At 31.3% G+C, this 22,897-nt stretch overlaps 1 long non-coding RNA gene across 1 annotated transcript; it reads right to left on the bottom strand.

Annotated features, from left to right (window-relative positions):
- Positions 1-584: 584 nt before the first annotated feature.
- Positions 585-1,451, bottom strand: LOC121222183 (uncharacterized). The gene is made up of 2 exons (XR_005919254.1): positions 1,099-1,451; positions 585-815 (listed from the first exon to the last, which is right to left on the bottom strand). It is a non-coding gene; the product is annotated as an uncharacterized lncRNA (long non-coding RNA).
- Between the last annotated feature and the right edge of the window lie 21,446 nt (positions 1,452-22,897).

The raw sequence follows: 22,897 nt of genomic DNA, 5'->3' as shown, positions 1-22,897 counted from the left end.
TTCATTCAACTTCTTGTGATAGGTTAATTTATTAGGTGAGAAAACCCTTGATGCAGAGCCATTGCCTATCTTCTGCCCCATATATGGATATACAACTTTTCCCCTTTGCCATGCTCAACAGCACCCAATTGTAAGTTTCCAGTCAATCACGACCCATATCTTTTTTATATTTAGGTTGGGCTACTTACAAATATTTTTTTATAATTAAGTTTAAATGAATTTTGGCTAAACTATATATTGTCATCCAATCACAAAAATTCTCATTTTAAGCACTTAAAAAAATATTTACAATTTAAGCACCATATTATATAATTCGTTCATTTTGGCCACTCTTATTAAAAACTCTAATGGAAATATGATGTGGAATTATTTCTAAAAAAATTATTTTCAATATAATTTAAGTAGAATAACATTTTATCATTTTAGTCCCAATCTTTTTAAAAAAGACACTTCCTTTTTCACATTTCCAATTTTCCTATCACCAAGAAAAAAAAAAACCTAATGCATAGATTTCTCTTTTTGTGATTTGTTTTAATCAGCATGCCTATTTCTATTATAATACCCAATTTTAGCCCGGGCTTAAATAAACAAAGGTCCCAGTCCATTTAAAATCTTAATTTACGTGGCCCAATTACAAATGTTACAAGCCCAAATTGTAACCCAATTACATTAGCCCAATAAACCCATAACAGAATCAAGGAGCCTAGCCCTTTTGCCTCAGTACTGCAGCAGCAAAAAGCCTCCGCGAATGCCGCAGCAACTGCTCACATCGCAGCAACCACCCACGATCAGCACACCTTGCTTTTTCCACGTACCTGCAACGAATAAACCACGGGCAACACTAATAGGATAGAGACAACAACTTGTAAAGGAGTTTTGGCTATAAAAAGCCAATGGATTTATTGTAAGGGGGGTTAGAAAATTTTTTGTACTGAAATCAAAAAGAAAATATACAGAAAAATATTTTTGAAGGTGGGATTTGGTTTTATTTTTCTCTGTTCCTTTACTGTTTTTTTTTTAAATTTATTTTAGTTCTTTTCTTTTGCTTCTAAAAAACAACAAATAAACAAAACGAGGAAGGGAGTAAAGGGAACTTACCGGTGTGACGTCGTTGAAACTCCTTTGTTTCATGGCCATAGGAGCAGAGGAGGGCAGAAGGAGAGCATTACGGCGCAATGTCAAAGAAAGAAAGAAAATGTTCTTTTTAGTGTTTAAAAAGGGGGTTTTTGTTTGATTTCAAGTTGATGGGTTATGATTTAGGCCCTTCATTTCTTTATGGTTTTCACAATCACTGTTTTTTCTTTTTTTTTTTTTTAATTTTTCCTGTTTTGGTTTAATTCAATGATGCGCGTTGCTGTGCAGTGTTTTTTTGGGTAATTTACTCCTTCAGTCCTTCCCCTGTTGCACATGTTTTGAATTACTCCTTTTCTTGTTTTTATTTTCAAATCCAGCTCTCAAATTTTGTTGTTTTTTTAGTTTAATCCTTAATTTGCTATTTTGGTTTTTTTTTATATATTACATTATTATTACTGTATTATTATTAGTTTATTATCATTATATTATATATTTTTATTATTATACTTACCGCATATGCATATTAACACACGTTTTTTTATTTCTTAAACGTTTTAAATATATACTATATACATATCATATATTTTATTATTATTTTATTTTTCTTAGCTTTATATTCATATGTATGCGTATATATTTTTATAATATTTATATTTTTTATATCTTATGATCCAAAAATAAATATTTTTTTATAATATGTATACATATATACCTACATTATTCCATACTTTTATAAATATATCTGTTAAACTTTTTTTTATATATATACATATATATGTCAATATTTTTTATAATTACTAAATATTATGCTTATATATTAGTTTTTATAAACTTTATATATATATATTTATTATGTTTATTATTTTTGTATACATGTATATATATGCATCAATATCTTATCATACTTTTTAAAATTAAATATTTTGATTTTATCAAAACATTAAAATTATTTTTTATGATTCAAAGGTTTTCAAAATAAAAACGATATTCAAAGTTAGGGATTTTCGAGAAAAATTGAGCCCTAACGTATTGGGTTCCGATTTTCTTTGTTAATTCCAAAAAACCGAGAATATTCGTTATTTAAAATATAAACAAAAATCATTTTCTGGAATTTAATATGTTATGTCCTAACGCATTGGGCATGACATATTACTTTCTCGAAATGAAGATTTTCTTTAAAAAAATTAATGAAAAAGCGATATTCAAATTCGGGGATTTTGAGAAATTGTACCCTAACGTATTAGGTCTCAATTTCTTCACATGACTTGAATAATTGATTATCCTTTTCAGATTTCAAAATTTGAGTTCAACAAAATCTTTTTAATTTTCGACACAAGACATTAAATAATCAATTTGGTACCAATTTTTGGGCGTTACGAGGGTGCTAACCCTTCCTCGTGCGTAACTGACTCTCGAACCTGTTTTCTCAAATTTCGCAGGCCAAAATTGTTTTTAAGGTGAACTGATCACACCTCAATCAAGATCGGTGGCGACTCCAATTTTTGTTTTTAAAGTCGACAACTAAAATTTTTGTTTTTCAAAAAATGGTTTCGACATCTATTGATTCATTTTTCCCCTTTCAAGTTTCAATCTTGTTTGATTTGTCAGCAAACATAAAACAAAGTGTTGTTTTTTTGTCAGCAAAATGATTGATTCCTTTTTCTAAAACATCACCAAGTTCTTCTCCGCCCCTGTTTCTTCCATGTCCTTCAACTCATCTTCTTTAAGCTTATTATTATTATTATTATTATTATTTAAAGCCAAAACAAAATTGATGAAAAAAAGGTATTTCTTTCAAAGGAAGAGAAATCAAGAAAATTGAATACTTCTTTTAAGCTGATCTTATTTCTACAGAATTTGTTGTGGACGAAGGTTGTGTTTGAGGTCATTTTTTCTTGTTTATTTTTTATATTCCCGTGTTAAAATTCGAGAAACAAGATGGCCTTTGAATTACTAAGGGTTTTCAAGTATTTAATTATTGTTTTTTTCTTTATTTTGGTTAATAATTAGTATTGAAAAAATTATATTTTAGTCCTTTAAAATGGCTTGCAACACTTATGACGTGGCAAATTGTGTTATGTGGCATCCAATAATTGACCCACGTGTCAAAAATAATGCCATGTTAGATTCCAGTTAGAATTTTTAACGAGAGTAATCAAAATGAACAAATTATAAAACTTGAGTGCCTAAATTGTAAACTTTTTATTTTGAGTGCTTAAAATGAGAATTTTTTTATAGTTGGGTGACTATCTGCATAGTTTACCCATTAATTTTTTAGGGGTAAGATTAAAAGTTTTCTATTGAAGGTCTTGACAGACCATTTGACGTGAAAAAATGGTTAATACGGAGGATTTAATTGATTTTTAATTATTTTACAAGGTGTTAATTGATTTTTTTTAAAATTATTTTAGAAGTGTTTAATTGATTTTTAATTATTTAAGCATAACAATTATTAACATATTATAAAATTTTTAAAAATTATAAAAATATAAAAAAATTTAAATATTACAAAAATTTAGAAAAATTATAAAAAATGAATATTATAAAATATTATTAATATGTTATGAAGAATATGAAAATATTATAAAAAATTTAGAAATTATAGAATTTAAAAAAGATATAAAACTAAAAAAAATATAAAAACAATTAAAATAAATAAAAGTTATTAAAAAGTTATAAAAATGTAGAAACTTTTTGGTATTTTGAATGTTTGGATTTGGTGTGATGGTGATAGACTTGTATGTGTGTAAGTAAGGGGGTTTAAGAGACAATGAGTTTACACTATGTTTGGATAAATAATTGTAAGGGACAGGAAAGGAAAGTGAATGAATTTTCACTACTTTTATTTGGTTAAACAGTGAAAATTTAAGTAAATGGTTATTTATAATATATTTTTTCAATTATATCCTTCTTATAAAATAATTTATGTAAAAGGTTAATAAAATAAAAACGGCACTTTACATTTTAAAGGAAATATCACTTTTCTTTATCCAGCTTTTTTCCCAAATTAAAAATTAAGTACTCCAAGAGAAAATAAAGAACAAAGGAGACCAAACGTTTCCCCAATAAACAAATATAAAAGAACAAGTAATAAAGAAAACCATGCTAACATTAAAACTAAAACCAGACTCCAGAAACAAACCAAAAAAAATGAGCAGAAAAAACCAAACGACAACAGTTTCTCCCTTGAAACCCCAAAGCCATGAATCCAGTTGATAGACCTCTCTAAAAACCTACAACAAACTAGTTGCTTGAATTGACTGTAAATTTCCTTAGAGAGTGTATCATCATCGGAGTAAAAAATAGCATATTCCGAAACCCAAATACAAGAAATCAGATTAGGTCTTCCATAACCAGTGCAACCACTCCACTGCCGCCATTCACTCCACCATCTTCAGTGCCTTTTCAACCCAGAATCTTTCCTCCGAGAACTAGGGTCCCTCCCTAGCCAGCGCTACAACATTTTCCTCCCTTATTGCATGAAGAAAGTTAATCCTATAAAAAAATTCCCAACATTCCTTTTATATCGTCAACAATCGAGCGCAATATTGATCTGTCAACTCTGTAGGAGTTTACTCGTTTGATAATCGTCAACGAATCGCCTTCAATCTGAACACATCGAAACCCAAGGTCAAAAGCAAATTGGGCTGCTTGTTCACATGTCTGGACCTCAGCAACAAAAACATCTTCAATATTAACATTTAGGTTAAGTACATGCCTCCATAATCTAACCCATTTCATTTCTTGCTAGAACTCCTGAGATAGAAGTTTTTTGCTTTGCATTAAAAGAGGTATCAAAATTTAATTTAACAAATCCTGGATCAGATGACCTCCAGATAGTCTGCTTAGGAGAATAAGTAACAGCCCTCACAGTCCGTGAAGCATTAACTTCATGTAGATAACCTGATATGAACCTTGAAATTTCAGACACTGCTTGTCTGATACCTTCATGAACCAGTCAATTTCTTTAAAATCAAATAGCTCAAGAAGTAATTCCCAATAATTTTCTAGTTCTCTCATTAGCAGTATGAAATGTCTCGATAAAGCATGTTCTATAATCTGAGTATTTTGAGACAAGGGACACTATAAGTTTCAGAGCAGTCAAATTTTGGTATGTGACTGAGCAGAAATGCAGCAAGTTATCTACTATTTTCACACAAAGGGCAAACATTAGGAATGTGTTTGTTTCGTTTGTTTAGATTAACATACGTAGGAAGGAAATCATTATACATTCTTCACATTGCTATCTTGATTTTCCCTGGTATTTGTAGCGCCCACAATTCTATTTAGAATGTTGTAATAGCTTTTGTTATTCGGGCAGGGCTGGCTCCCAAGTTCTATAATTTTTCATGTAAAAGTAGCTTGTACCCACTTTTAACTGTATAACCCCCGTCCCTTCATACCTCCAAACCATGGTCTCGTCTTAGCAAGTAGGATAGTTAGAATATGTTCAACTTGATCAACATCAACAAGTACACGAATAATGTCTTCCCTCCAGGTATAGGTTTTTGGTTGGATTAAATGAGACACCTTAGTGTATCTGATAACAAAAGTTTGACATTGAATTTTGCCATCCCTAGGTCTAGGAATCCATAGGTCGTTTTAGATATTCACAGTGTCTTCGGTGCCAATACGCCAACCTAAACCCTTTTTAAGTAATCCATTTGCGCTCAGAATGCTTCTCCAGGTAAGAGAATGGTGAGTACCCAACCTAGCTGATTGAAACTCATTATGTGTGTAATATTGTGCTTTTAATACCTTAGCTGATAAGTAGCTTGGCTGAGTCAAAATGTGCTAGCACCGCCAACAAAGATACATTAACATCGCCAGATCACGGAAGCCTAAACCCCCATCAAATTTTAGGAAACATTCCGTTTCCAAGAACTCCAATGAATTCCCTTAAGCGATTTAGTATTCCTCCACCAAAAATTATTGAGTACACTTTCTAATTTAGTACACAATGTTTTTGATAAGAGAAAACACTACATAGCATAAACAGGAATAGATTACAAAACGACTTTAATAAAAACCTCTTTCCCTCCTAATGATAAGAAATGCATATTGCAACTCTCCATTCTAGTATGCAATCTATCCACATAATGCATAAAAGCCCGTCTTTTATTCTTGCCCCATCATAGGCAAATCCAGATACTTTTTCGGGTTTATCGATACCCAAACCCCAAGAATGTTACCCACCAAATTCTTCTCACCCTCACCTATATTTGCCCCAAAATATAGAAGTGACTTATCGTAATTCACCTTTTGCCCAAAAGCTTTCTCATACTCGGAAATCACATAACAAACATTTTCATCTCCTTCATTTGATGCATCGCTAAAGAGAATACAATCGTCAGCAAATAATAAATGGTTAATAGCCAAAGAACCTTTACCAATCTGAACCCTCTTATTGAATTCGTTTCCTTAGCCTCATCCAAGATCGGTGAAAACCCTTCTGCACAAAGCAAAAATAATAAGGACTGAGTGGATCACCTTGATGTAAGCCTCTCGACGGAACAAAACTTGCACTACTACTCCCATTGATTTTGACCGTGTAAGAAATCGAAGCTACACACCTTATAATTAATGTCACCCAATCAACATGAAAGCCCAACTGTATCATCATCTTAGCCAAAAAATCTCACTCCACCCGGTCATATGCTTTGTTCATATCAAGTTTGAAAGCAAAATTCCCTTTCTTACCATATCTTTTAATTTTCAACGAATGCAATATCTCATACGCAACTAATACATTGTTAGAGATTTACCTTCTAGGTATGAAAGCCCATTGCGCTTTGTTAACACAGAAAATCAGGAAATCAGTTCTTCTGTTTACTAGCACATTAGTAATAATTTTATATAAGACATTACAGTGAATAATAAGTTTAAATTGCATAATGGTCCTCGGCTTACTAACATTTGGGATAAAAACAATGTGTGTCTCGTTGATTTCTTCCAAAGTTATCTCTCCTCAAAGCATAGCAAGATAATAAGACGTGACGTCTGACCCCAAAATATGCCAATATCGTTGATAGAACAAAGCTGGGAGCCATCAACTCTTGGAGCTTTAAGAAGAGCCATATCTTTTACCGCAATCCAAATCTTCTCATCATGAAAAGGTTGCATCATCTTAGCATTCATCTCATCCGAGATCCTCTTTTCCACATTATCAAAAATTCGTAAGGCATTCATTGCTTTGAAAATCGTGAGCATATCACAAAAATAGACAGTGGTAAGTCTTATGATCTCTTCTTAAAAAACCCATCACCCTTCATCATCCTTGAGACCTCTGATTGCATTACGCTATTTCCTCTCTGTGGCCATTTTTTGGAAAAAAGTAGTGTTCTGATCACCATTAGAAAGCCAATTGATGAGCGCCCTTTGCTCTCAAAAAATCTCCTCCTTATCCGCCTCTAAATTCAATTCAAGTTCAATTTTTGTCAACTCAGCAATAATATCATCATCCGGATCTTTTGTATATAACTCTTTCATTCTATCCTCGAACTTTTTCTTAAGGGCATTTCGGTCTCCCCTAATTGTATGACTCCAAGTTAGAAGCTTCTCTTCCAACCTCTCAAGCTTTGATGGCAAATTTTCGGAGACCGATGCCTAATAATCTCGTATTTCATTCTCACATAAACCCTCTAGGCACCAATCAACATCGAATCTAAACTTTATTTTCCCATTCCCATGTCGTATGTTTCTTTGACCTCTCGTATCCACCAAAACCAAGTAGTGATCAGGGATAGCAGGACTCAAATGAGCAACAAAAAACTCTGGAAACTGACTCCACTACGCCGAGTTTGCAACCCCCGATCAAGTTTTTTCCTGGATATTGGTTGCAGCAAATATACCTCTCTCCCAAGTGAACCACCGCCCTATAAAACCCAGATCACAATCAAGTAACGCATAGCGAAATGCTTCCATATTTTCCTCTGCACAAGTACGACTGCCCTTCTTCTCAAAAGAGAAAACAATCCTTTTGAAGTCCCCCACAACCAGCTATGAGAAACTTTAGTCCTGGCCCAATTGACGAAGTAGCTCCCAAATGGTTCCCCTAAATTTTCATATGGGTGCCCATAAAATTCGATAAAATGCCACAACAAACCGTCTTGATATTCTTGTATCTTGACATCTATGTGATGTTGCAAATAGCTTCTTAAAAAAAACCACATCATTTTGCCTCAATCTTAAAGATAGTCCACCTTTAGAGCCCACAGCTCCCACATCAATACCATGTTGAAAGCCGCATTTCCTTCGAACACCTTCTATCCGTCGTGCACTAATTTTTGTTTCTATCAAAAACATAATTTAGGGATGAACTTCTCTCAGTTTATTCCTGAGACAATGAACTACCTGTGGCTTCCCCAATCCACTGACATTCCAACTAAAAATTTTCATTGTACCCGACTGCCCTGCCTAGCAAAGCCAGTCGATATATTTTCATTTCCTCGTGGCACTCTGGTGTCTCCCGTAAGCAAAAAATTGGATATGTTGCTCAACTCCTTTGTCTTTTTTTACCATTATTTGTTTGGATAGAATTATTTTCGCCATCTGACTTTATATCTATAAGCTCAATAACAGTGGACTTAACACCCCTAGGCCCAAATCCCTCCTTAGAGACGCCATGAAATGCCGACAATATCCCCCCATTAGTGGCGCTGAATGTATAATTGATATTAGGAGTAAAATTCCTTGGAAAATCCCCTAAATTATGCAGTGTAGATTCCTTTTCCTTGTCCGTGCTCTAACTCTTTGTTTAATCTTATTCGTGTAACCAACGACTAACTCCCACCGGACCTCTTCTTGTTGGAGCTCTCAACGTAATATCCCAACCAAAAACAATCTGGGACGGATCCACCCTCACCAGACAAAGGCTTTATCCACGTCCAAGTTTACCACAGATGAAACAAAAGAGACTAAGCTTTTCATATTTGAACTGAGCATAATACATTCTAGCACCTAATGGAACCTTCCTTTTCAGTTTAAGGGCCAATCTCATATCTAAGCGAGCCTTTAACCTCATATATCACTGCAGCCCCAAAGAAGGAACCCCGATATCGTACTTCATGAATTCTCCCAAAAAAGATCCAAACCTCCGTGCCATTGTTTACGACATAAGACCCAGGGGCAAATCATGGATTTACACCCAAAACACCGTATGATTAAGAGGCAATGTTAGCGGATCCTCTCCGGATTGTAACTTGTGCAGAAAAATTGAATGGTTGTTAGAAAACCACGGCAATCCTTCTAAAACCTTGTTATGATCAACTGCATAAAAGAACTTAAAAAAATAATGTTTCTCACCCAAAGCAGAAATGGCAATGCCTTCAATTGGATGTTGATTTATTATCCCTCAACATTTTAATTATCTTCTAGTAGCAGAAAAGATGACATTTACTTAAGTTTTTAATAAAAATTGAGGTTCATATATAATCACATAATAGTAAAAATTTAATGTCCTAATTAAAATTAAAATTATATGTTATGCCACAATAAAAACATCCTAAGTCTTAAATTTCATGTTACAGTTCAAATAAAACATTACAGACCTCATATAATAAAATAAATCAAAAGAATACGTTTTAATAAATTGAAAAAACGTTGGATTGTATCGAGCCCTTTGGATGTCGTGCCGGCGTCCTAACCTGGTGGGTTATCTGTAAGGATGAAACTAAAGACGGAGTGAGCTTTGACGTTCAGTGTGAGTCCATTTACAACAAAATCAATGCAACACTCATTAGGACACATTTATTAACATTGTATAGAATAATCAAATATAGCAATTCAGTTCATAATGTCGGTATTCAAATGCAACCATCATTGATATATCAAAAATCACAAAAACAGTTTTCAGGATAATCAAATCATCATAATTGCCATAATAATTCATATTCCATGCATATGTAGACATATATATATATTCACACATATGTATCATAACTTAATTTTTAGGTTTGTATGCATATGACTTAAATGATGCCACACATTTTCGGGTTTTAAACAAAATGATTCCTACCCCACCGCTACACACCATAGTAAGAGTTCCCTAAAACTCCTCTACCTTTACGCCACATTGTGGATAAACCATTACTGGTTCACAGGTAATAACTACCGTATTGGCTGTGGACACACAACAAGTTCTTGCGGTCTAAATCCGCCCTTGGCTGTGGGATCACAGCAAAAGTCCTTTATATAAAACATGCTTTTTGGTTGTAGATTCTACAACATAAACCCGTCGTTGAAATCAACCTTTGGCTGTAGATTCATAATATTATCTACAGATGGAATTTGCCATTTGGCTGTAAATACACAACAATTTGCAGATAATAATTGTCGCATGGCTATGCTCTGCACTTGCCATTTTTCTTGTAGATATATTGCTTGATCTTCCGCCGTTCACAACAACCCAACCCATGTAATGCATTAAGACATATTAAGGCTGTGTTTAACAAAGTTGTAGAGAAACATTTTTGGCTTGAAAAACACATTTGGAAAAAAGTTGTGCTAAACAATCAACTTTTAACTGAAATTTTTAGCTTTTCAAAAGCACTTTGGCCAAATGGAGAAGCTAAAATTTTTAGCTTTTAGTACTTTTGAGTGCTTAATTATTTTTCCATCCCTCATCCCTTTCCCTTCTTTTTTCGTTGTAGAGAAGGAAGAAACCCATTTTTTCGCAATATTAAAATAATACAAATGTGTTAATATTTAATTACAAATATTTAATGGTTATATTTAAATATTTAAAATATTTTTTTTACATATTCTAATTAAATTTTATAAATAATTAATATTAATTGCTTAAAAAGATTTAAAATTTATATTTCATATATTAAAATATTAACAACAAGTTATAATAAATTATTTTTTATATTCATACTAAAATATAATAATATTAACTAATTTGAACATTATTTAAATGCATATTTGTTATTTTATAATACCATGTCTAAAATAGACATTTTATTTCTCAAAAGCACTTTTTGACGGCAATAGTAAACACTTAAATCTTAAACCAAACTTATCAAAAGCACTGCTAAACTAGCCCTAAATAATCTAACACATGGCCAATCAGTAGCAATTCAAGGTTTTCACGTATTCAGTATTGATAATAATTTAGGGCATGCCATTCATACGATTACGAATATGGAGATTCAAACGTAACATACACTATTCACAATTCATGCAAATATTCATAAATATAAATAAATACCACATAAATTCAATCAATAATGGATTTTAGCATATCTCATATAATCAGTGACCTATTTGCATAATTTAATTCATTAAAAATAGTTCAAAACCTATTCAGGGGCTAATCTGATCAAAACATAACATTCCGGGTCAAAATCATAATTTTTAAGTTACAGGGGATATACGACCGTAATGTTATTACTTTCCCTTCCTTTTTCCTTGTTTTTATTCAATTCAAACATAATGTTATTTTTTGGTGGCTTAAAGTGAGTAATGAATAATAGTTTTGGTCGAGGAGAGATGATACAATAGAAGTTGATAAAAATAGATTGAGGTATGAAGTTGGACATGGTTTGAAGGAAAACAAAAATGAGTAGTAAATTTTTATCATTTTAAAAAAAAATCTATTACATATTATTAAAATAAAAAAACAAGAAATTATAAAAATTCTATAAGGTATTTAAAAATATTAAATATTATGGAAATTTAAAAATGACTATTTTTATAATTTTTAAGTCCTCCAAAAATAATTAAAAAAATCATTTAAACTCTCATAAAATAATTTTAAAAAAAATCAATTAAGTACTTCACAACAACATTTTTTCACTGCCATCCACCAAATCATGATTAGTAGCCACGTCATCCGCCACCTCTACACTTAACAACCCATTGCTAACTTTTGATTAAAGGCTCAACTTATTACACTTATAAATTAGGGGCTTAATTGATTTTTTAATTATTTTACATGGACTTTTTTAGTACTTATATTTTTTTGATTTCTTCTGTTAGTCCCTATATTTTGTGAAAGTCGTGGATTTAACACTATACTTTAATTTAGTTATTTTAGTTCCTATACTTTTTCAATTTTAAAACTCCAATCCTTACCAAATGATAAGTCTTAAATTCAAAAAGTTATGTTATTTCTAAAATCTGATGCGCCAAACATATTATCATTGTGCAATTGCATGTCAGTTTATTATTCACATATTACTCACTAAAAATACAGTTAATAAATTATTTATTGTCATTTGCATCAATAATAAAATTTCAAAATTCGAAAAATATAAAGACTTAGAAAGAGCAAATTGGAGAATATGAACCAAAATTACAATTGAATACTTAGTACAAGACTAGTAATTGAATTTCACTAAATGTAGTTAATTGTTATTGTTCGAGTGTTAGAACTAAAATTTCAAAATTTAAAAAGTGTGAAGATTAAAAATTTATCAATTCAAAAAATGCAGAACTAAAGTTAATCAAATTAAAGTAGAATAACTAAATCCATTACAAAATATAAAGACTAATAACCGAATTTATTTATTTATTTTTAATTAAGAATTAAATGATAGCTTTGAGCTTTTAGACACATTGACGTATAAACTAAAGAAACAACGTGCGTAGATACACGTAATGGGATGCTAAATGAAATTGAGAGTATGTTTATGAGTAGAAGAAGCGAGACCAAAAGGATGGCCCCTATTTTCTTCCTTACTAATGCTTGCTTGCGGAATCATCACCATTTCCTAATTATACTATACCTAAATTATTATTTTAATACATATATTATATTTTTGGCAATTTGATTATTGTATTTTCTTTTGTAATCTTCATTATTTCAATTCAAATTTTTGTTGAAAAAATTAAATCAATCAATGACACCCTAAAGTAAAAAAAAAATACTTATATTTTGAAAAAGAACACCATTTAAAATCCAAAAGTGCTTTTAACTTAGAAAACTATATAAAAAAAATCATAATCTATTTTTGAACATTATAAATTTCTAAAACTTAAAAAAGAAAATTAAAATTTCATAAAATTTTAAAAATTGATTTGTTTGGAATTTTAACTTTTTTTTTTACAATTTTATGAATTTTTTTAAATATTTTATGTGAAGAAAGATGGTGAAGAAGATAATAAAGAAGCTGCTGCTAATGATGATAAGGCTGAAGTTTCAAGGCATTATCTATTAGAAGCATGGGATATTTCAGAAAGAGGAAGAAAAATTAACATGTTACAAATAAATCAAAAAAAATATTTTTAATTAATTATAGAGAAATTTTTAGTTTTAGTTAAAAGTCTCTACACAATGGCTAATGTGCCATGTCAGTAATCTCGTTATTGAATTAATAGAATTTTGTAATTATTTTAAACAATTATGTTAATTAAAGTGATTAAATTGAGAAAAAATATTATATATATATTTAAGTTGAGATTAGTAACTTGATGGTGATTCTCGTGAAAACTTTTTTGAGAAATATTACAATGTAGTTCCTTTGGAAATCTTGGTTCAACAGTACAAAGAAGAGAGTGTTGGATTAAAATCATCAATTATGAGCACATATGTATAATGTATAATGCTATTATAAAATATAATAGTGAGTAAATTGGAATAATTTAAAAAATTGTAAATATCGGACCCACTTATTCCAACATTCCAAAGTTTCTTTTTTCTACAATGTAAGAAGAAGTTGGTGTATTCTCCAACCTCTTTCATCAGACTTAATAGTATAATTACCATTCCTGTTCCATGGACTTATCATCTCCTCCTTCCCTCCTACTCCATTTTAGCCATATATAGTTTATCCTTGAAAATTTAGGTGAGGAGAAGCAACTTTTTTAAAGAAAATACATTATATATCACCCAATTGATTAACAATTATAAAAATAATGCATTTGAATTATTGCAACTAAAATTAATTATTACAAAACATACATTGAATATAATTTAAATTAATATTAAAGTTATGAAAGATTCATGCAAGATGAGATCCTAAATTTCAGTGGGACAGTCGAAGTGTCTCTAACAATTTCAAATATACTTTTTACTATCTTTTTCTTTTTTGTTAATATTTTATTTTGGTTTTATTTTGTGAATTAATTAATTATATTATGATTATAGTTATAATTATATTTTGGAAATTAAAAAAAAAGGGTAATATAACTGGATTTCGCAAAATAAATTTTATTTTATTTTTCAAAATATAAATATAGATAATAAGTGGGATACATTTTGTATTAACCTATTACACAAAGATACTAGGCATTTAATACTAGTATAACGTTGAACATCAACATCAAGCACGTCTTGTTTCAAGAAAACAAAGCTTGAATAAGGTTCAACCTTGTAATTCAAATTTAATTTCCTTCTAAATTAAATTAGCTAAGGAAACCATCAACGCAGAGCCATTCTCCCACAAATATTGAGTCGCAATTAAGATTAGGATTAATCTGAAGGAAGAAATCGAGAGTCAAATTGAATGCTTGAGTGATGCTAAAGCATGTATCCCCTTCTTGTTGCCCATATATCGACACACATGTTGGTGTCAACTCTTTGGCCTTTCCATGCTCAATGAATCCAGCTGCAACTATCATAAATTTCTAGTTATTAGTAGTAATAAATCAAATATCTAATTTCTGAAGTGAAACCTCTGTCTATATTTAGAGGTTTGATGATATGAGATTTGAGTACCTTTATACATGCAATGGATAAGAAATGTGAGATAGATCAGATATTAAATTTATTAAAGTATTGCCTTCTCCAAAGACTTCTGTAGTTATTGAATTATTGTAAGAAAGGGGATGAAATTAAGAATAGGAAAACTTACAGGGAAAAAGCTTGCTTTCAGCCATGTTTATGATGAGAAGGAAAGAGATCATCAGAACCAAGTTCAGAAACATTGCAACATTGTTGTTTGCCTTTGCCATTTTTTGCATTTAAACTCTAATTTGGTTTGGCTTGCTTGATTATAAGAATGAATGCCAACTGAACTCTATTTATAGGGGAAAAAAGTTTGCCTAAGGTGACTTTTAATAATCACAAAATGGTGTTAATCAGATTATTAATTTGTTAATTACAAAGTGGCCGTCCTAACCTCTATGTAAATTGTAATTTGACACATCAATTTTGTATTTTCTGTCAATCCATTGTGAAAGAACATGATTGTTAAAAACATATCTCCAACCATTATCACACTACAAAGTTCGATTTAGTATCTTTGGTTCATATCCATTTTTAAAATGTATAATGACTTAATTTAGTTCTCCAACTTTACGAAAATTCATTTTATCCCTCCATTTAATTTTTTGCCTCTTTTAGCTCTAGGGACAAAGCCAGAAGTTTACCTTGGGGGTGGGGGCAAAACTAAATTATAAAATTTTAAAGGGGTCAAAGTACAATTTTTTCTTTGTTTTAGAATTTTAAAGGTGTTCAATTGAAAATTTTCCATCTTTGGGGGCCTAAACCATAATTTTACCAGTAAACTAACTTATAATTTTAAAAAGGCATAATTGTAAAATAATAACCTCGACGTTTATGGGTTTTTGGGTTTGAGCCCTTAACCTTTTCTTTTGGATTGACACCCTCAATGTTACGATTTTTCTAAAAATTAGCCAAATTTTAACGGGAAACGTGAGTTGACCATCAATAAACCACAGGTAGATGACGCGTCAAAGATGCTCAACCAATTTCAAAGGTGCCTACCCCTTTTCTCCTTTCTTTCTTTCTTTCCTTCTGCTCTCCAACTCCAAGAAACCCTCTATGTTTCCTTCTCTCTTTACACGTCCCAACCCCCACCACCGCTGCCTTCCCTCTTACTCCTCACGTCGATCTCACAACAAACGTCCCCAAACCTTCTCCATCCTCATTGTAACACCCTATACCCAACCTAGACGTTACAGCCAGATCTAAAGATATTACTGCAATTTCTTTCGAAAGCCCAAAATTCGTTTATTTTGAAAATACGTCATAAGCTCTTAATTAAGCAAAAATCATATTTATTTGAAAGCATATATTACTTAATTGATTTATTGAAAATGTTGTTATTTTACACTTTCCAAAATATATAGGTTTGCAATGGAAATTTGAAATGTACAATTTTGAAAACACAGTTGTTGTTTGAAATTCCTTTGTTTTGCAAGAAAACAACGTCATTATAAAAAAATGTTTAACCAATTTCATGCGGAAAAACAAAAATAAATTCCGAAAACCAAAATAACCTCAAATGTCCAAACAGTCCAAAATTTACAAAACATGTAAAACTCAATTTAAAGTAAGTCAAATGAACCAGAGTATTATAACCGAGCTCCCATCGCACCAACCTGCCTAAGTCTGAGGGTTACCTGAAAGTGACAGACAAACAGAAAGTGAGTTTTCGACACTCAGTGTGTAACATATCATATTGGAATATTTGTAGAAATAGAGCTTATTAGAGCTTATCAGAACATAACAGATGCATATATATAATCCTACCCCCATCCAACCCTACACATTGCTTAGTGTTGGTATGACACTTCTTTGAATATTTGCAGCTGAGTTGCTAGTTTATTAGGCGATTTATCGCCGTTTACAAAAGTATATGTCGTTGAGCCACCAAATATGGTAGGTTATTATACTGTCCACACTTCCTCCATATAACAAATCTCATCCAGATGCAAATGCAGAACTAACAGATATTAGATATGTTTACGATGCACATGCTTATAATGACAGAAACATAATATATATAACATTTTACAAATTTTACCTATCGTATATCACTTCAAACATGTGTATCTATATCAAATTTTACGCTAACAAATTGTCGCACCCCAAAGTAGGGCCTAGGAGTTTTAGGGGTATTTTAGGAATTTTATCCTTAGAGTGTTCAGAATTTTGTGACATGGCATACCGATAATGTTTTCAATTATGGTTTTTAGAAAATTAAATCAATTTCTGAAAATGAGTTTGAAATACATTTAATTTTAAAAATATGACTGATTTGAAAAAGAGTCAAAATTGAGAGTTTTTATGAAGCAATTTAACCAGATTTTAAAATCCAACCTAAACAACCTCTCTTTACCAAGTTATTTCACGTAAAAACTACCCAAAAATTTGTGTTTGTCATCCCTTGATTCTCTTTTGCTATTTCAATCAATTTTGAACTCCAAATCTCAATTCCTTTTGGTTTCCATCATCTCTTAAGTGATAAACCTCTATAAAAACCAAGAAAATCACCCAAAAACTTCATCATCTACATTATCTTCTCCATATGTGGGTTTTTTTGTATTAGTGTCAAAGCTCGTTTTTCTTTCATCGAAGGTAACCATTTGACTTTTGATGAGCTTAAATGATATCTAGCCCCTGAAACTGAATTATTAGCCATTGAAACACATGTTTTAAATAAAAGCCAAAAATCGGGTCTTTAATGGTGAATTTCGAGATTTTGCATAAAAATGTGGTTTCAAACTATTTTTCAATTAGTTTTAACATGATTAGAAGGTTCCTAAACTTACTTAAAAGGTTCTTAAACTTACTTTAAAGTTTCGTTAAAGATTTCTTGAGTTTTAATGAGTTTTCAGAAAATAGCCATAAAACATGTTGAAAAGTCAATATCATGAATTGAGTAGTTTTATATAGTTTAAAGGTTGAGAATTAGTCGTAGGCGAATTATAAGATAAATGGAATTGGTTTTAGGCAAAAAGATTAAGAATAGATCGAGATATTTGAATTTAAAATTTGGTTATAATGAGTCATTGACTGATTTTTGGATGTATTGTTGTGTGACTTTGTTGTGTTGAAGTTTCAGATTCGATAGAACTTTCTACGAGTAGAGACAAAGGTAAGGAAAAACTAGTTTGAGCTTTCGGTTATTCAGCGAAAGTGTAATTGGTGAGTGTTTGGAATAATTACTTGTGGACATGATTCAATGCATTATTTGGGAATTTAGTAGTAGTCTAAACCCCTACTCTAAATTTCGAGTATAAGTTTTCCCATACCTATGCTATCTTGTGAACAATGTGCTTATGTGAATGTGAATATATGAATTTAGATGAGATGCTATAACATGTGATATGTGGTTATGATAATTGTTGTGGAAGTGCAAATGTGTACATGTTATGTATATGTTAAATGTTAGTGATAGTGTTTTGCTAAAAATGCAAATATGCAATGATAGTGCACGGATAATCGGTAAGTGATATGTGTTTGTTTCAGATATTTTGGCTTTATGATCTTGAAACCGTTGGATATAGTTGGCATGCCATAGGATTGTAAGTACTCACCTATATGTACAATGATTTTGGGCATTGAGGCCTTGTGACATGTTGGAGGGATAAGGAAATGTGAGTTAAACTCCATTCAACAGGACATTTGAGCAGAAATAATAGGAGTGTTAGCTTTATGTTTCACTTTTGGGACATGTTTGACTCTATAAGTCTATGTTTGGTGTGTTGGAGATCTGTGTATCCAATGAGTGATGATAGAGCTCACATTCAAGTTTCATAGCTCAAGTGTCAAATTATCTTAACGTATGAATATGTGTGTATTGTGATATGTGTTTATATGACATGTGACCATTATGCAAATTATCTATAAAGATGTTTTAGAGTTGTGGTATATGCTTGAATGTTATGTGATTTTACGAGTAATGTGACATATGCTCGAACATCATGAGATTATATGAGTATGGTGATATATGCTTTTATGTTAGGTGATTATATGTGTAATATGGTATATGCTTAAAAGTGAATATGTTTACCATGTAAAAGAACCAAAAAAAAAAAAACAAAGCATGAGTAAGTATATTATGACACTAAGGTTGGAGCTGTCAAGGTTGTGCTATATGGTTGTTTCGTTAGTGCTTGATGAATTGTTTGCATGGTAGTTGTTCTAGGTATTCACTGAACTTGTTAGACTTGCCCACTCCTTTTAAACCATTGCAGATTAGTTGTGTGTCGGTGTGATAAGTGTGGTTCCGAGGGTGATCCAAGAAAGTCTATTTGTTATTTCGTATGTGTTCTACATTTATTTACGTTTTAGGGAAAGAGGCAATGTGGTAGACTTGAATATAGCCATGTTAACTTCTAGACAATTTGTTGGTTTTTGGTTCGATTTATAAGGTTTACATGTTATTGTTATTCTTGGGTTCATGAACATGATGAGGGATTGACGTTACTCACTCGAACACGATATTGTGATATTGAATTGTTAAATAGGTCGTTGAATGATTAATTGTCGGAGTAATTGATTTATGATGTTTAGGAACTAAATTGGAATGGAGTGATTGCTTATGTATGCTGCATTTTTGAGGTCTGGAGCAGAGGTATCGATAAATCGAGTTTTAAAAATCGATACCTTTGTGTTTTGAGATGTGCAGGAAGTCAGAATAGAGATTTGGTATCGATACCTTTGCTTGAGTATCAATACTTGGGGTTAAAGCATCGATATTTCATGACAAGTACTGATAATTTTTGAAACTTTGGGTTTTTAATCGAGAAACAAAATGCAAGTTTGGTATCGTTTTTGCAGGTGGTATCGCTACCACTTAACAAAAATATCGATACCTTAGTGTCAAGATCGATACCTACGTGACAGTTTTGAGATTTTGTTATGCATGTTTGATTATTATTTTAAAACCTTTTGGTGTATGTTCAACATGTATAATCGATAAATAAGAATATGTTCGGTCAAGAACCTATATGAAAGATAATATGAAAGATGTTTCGTTTAGAATGAACTTTTACTTGTTGTGTGATATGAGACGGTCGTGCGGCATTCGAATATTTGGGCTTGGCGACCAGGCCGGGTATAAAGTGTTACACAAATGGTCAGAATTCATGGTTTATAGCTTAATCAATAACATACCAACCCTACGAAAGGTCTACAATCTATCCAAACGATATTTACGACCCTAGGGAAAAATTTAGAGTTTTGGGCCCACAACGCTCAACAAAGCCTCCCTCTGCCGTTTTGCCTTCTCGAGAGAACCCAAAACGAAAATAAAATGAAATCTACTTAGATATTGCTAGATCCAGCATAAAAATAGAAGAAAAAAGGATTAGAAATCTATGGCTCTGATTTTTCTCTCTCAAACACTATAATTAATAAGTTGATGTGAAAATCTGATCGATTGATGGTTGGACACAACGTCGATATCAGCTAGAGAGGAAGAGAGAAAGAGGAGAATAACAAAGAAGATGGAAACAAAATGAAAAAAAAATAATTTTGTTAATCAATTTTTTATAGATGACGTTATCTATGACATCGTGCTTATGTGGCACACTGCATAGGCTACTTCATTGAGCTGCGATTTGATTGACAATCAACTCACGTTAATTTTAAAATAGGGCTAGTTTCTTAAAAAATCGTAACATTGATGGTGTCAATCTAAAAAAAAAAGGTTAAGGGCTCAAACCGAAAAACCCATAAACGTTGAGGGTTTTTTTTTTCAATTATGCCTTTCAAAAATTTTAATGGACTAAATTGATCATTTACCATTTGGGCCCCCTTAGCTCTATTTAGCCTTTGAATTTGCATTTTTTGTCAAATCATCCCAAAATGGATGGAAAAGTTAACATCTATTAACTTTATTAATATTCATGTGTATGCCATGTTAGCAATTAATTAATTTTTAAAATATTTTAAAATATTTTTTATAATATTTATACTTTTTAAAGTTTTTAATATTTTTATATATTTTTTAAAATTTTTATATTTAAAAAATTAATTAATTGCTAATATGGCAACCATATGACAATCCACATATATGTCACGTTAATAAAGTTAGTATATGTTAACTTTTTCAACCATTTTGAGAGTAATTTAACAAATAATTTAAGCTTAGAGGCTATAAGAAGCAAAATAAATAAATAAGTAAATAGAGAACTAAAATAACTTTTTTTTTAAATTAGAAGATGAAATAAGTTATTATACTTTTTAAACCATGATATTTAGTGAGATTAAGATTCAATTGTTGATTGAGTCTTAGCTCGATTGGTATGTACATTATTGTCAATACAAGAGGACGTGAGTTTAAGTGTGCTGGAGTGCATTATTTCTTATTTATGAGTTGGAGAAGGACTATTAGGAAAAAATTCAATTTACAGCATCAACAACCCTGTTATTTTTAAAATGGACATCTTTTATATTATGGTTTCTTTCTCTTACAAATATTAATCCAAAACAATTTTTTTTAGTAAGAACTTCATTTCATTAAATGAGAAACACAAATCAATATAGAGAGAGAGATCATTCTAAAATCCGAGTCAACAAAATTTTCCATGCAACCAATCCTACGTCCCTGTAGTTCAAAATAAAATTTTTTCTTTTTCTTTTTTGTTCAAAATATAAAATTTCATATTCATAGATTATAAGTGGGATACATTTTATATTAACTTCTTACACCAAGTACAATGTTGAATATCAACACCAAGCATGTTTTGTTCCAAGAAAACAGAGCTTGAATAAGGTGATGATCAACAATTTATTCAAACTTAATTCCCTTCTAAATAAAATTAGCTGAGGAAACCATCGACGCAGAGCCATTGTCCCACAAAGATTGTATCGCAGTTAAGATTAGGATTAATCTGAAGGAAGAAATCAAAAGTCAAATTGAATGCTTGAGTGATGCTAAAGCAAGTATCCCCTTCTTGTTGCCCATATATCGACACACATGTTGGTGTCAACATTTTGGCCTTTCCATGCCCATCTGCAAATTTCATATAAGTTTCAATTTCAAGTGAGTAGAGACTAACAAATTAATTTCATGGAATTTATCTGAAATAGCCTAAAAAAACACTTACAATGAAAAAGCCTGCTTTCTGCTATGTTTATGATTAGAAGAAGAGAGATCAAAAGAGCAAAATTCAGATACATTGCAACATTGCTGTTGGATTTGGCCATTTCTCTCTCTAATTTCTCTGCTAATTTAGCTTAAATTTGCTTTGTTGCTTAATTTCTAAGAATCGCAGTCCTACTTATATGTAAACGAAGTTCGTAATTATAAATTAATAATATTATTTCAATACATTGTTTATGATTTACGAAGAGCAAGGGCGAGTTCTACGATTTCCTTGTCACCAAAACCGACCAGTCTTTCCTTGCCGGAAAGGAATAAAAAGCAGGCTTTTGTTTTAAATTTTTTTCTGCTCACTAGAGTTTTTTGCTAAGCTCTTTTAGATGAGTACAATTCATCTAACGAAGAATACGTAAACTCTAATAAATATTATGAGGCATATTTAAATGATAAATTTAACGGTAATTTATAATTCAAGGTCACTAAACTATTTAGTAAGTTTTCATATTGGTCACTCAACTTCAAAAAGTTATAAAATGCCACTGAACTATTCAAAAGTTTCCATTTAAGTAACTGGGTTGTTAAAATTGGTGTTGTATAGCTTTCTCCATTTGCACTGCCTGTATTAGTTAAAAGCTCTTCTTTTCATTCTCTTCTACACTTTATTTATTTTTTCATGAAACAACTTTGAACATTATGATTCCACTGCACCCCCTTATTCAACATCTTCCAAGTCTCAAGCATGCGTTTTCAAATATATGATGGGTTATTCCCCGCAGATGCCTCCAAAAAATCACAAGTCAGAAAATAAAAAGCTTTAAAAATACGAGATACCAGAGAGTCGGGATGGGCTAAGAGTCGCCATCCCTGTTTGCATAGCATTGACAAATTAAAATAGTGAAGCTTTCGAAACCCCATGACCCCATTTTTTTTGGCACACATAGTTGTTTCCACAACAATCAGTGAATTTTTCGTCTCACACTCGACCCAGAGCTCCATCGATATGAACTCATCAACTGCTGAATCACTTCACACATACCCAATGGAAGCAAAAAGACACTAATACAGAAAGTTGGAATGGC

This window comes from Gossypium hirsutum, chromosome D10 (genome assembly GCF_007990345.1).
Source record: "Gossypium hirsutum isolate 1008001.06 chromosome D10, Gossypium_hirsutum_v2.1, whole genome shotgun sequence".
Classification (NCBI taxonomy): Eukaryota; Viridiplantae; Streptophyta; class Magnoliopsida; order Malvales; family Malvaceae; genus Gossypium; species Gossypium hirsutum.
This window is presented reverse-complemented; position numbering and strand designations above follow the sequence as displayed.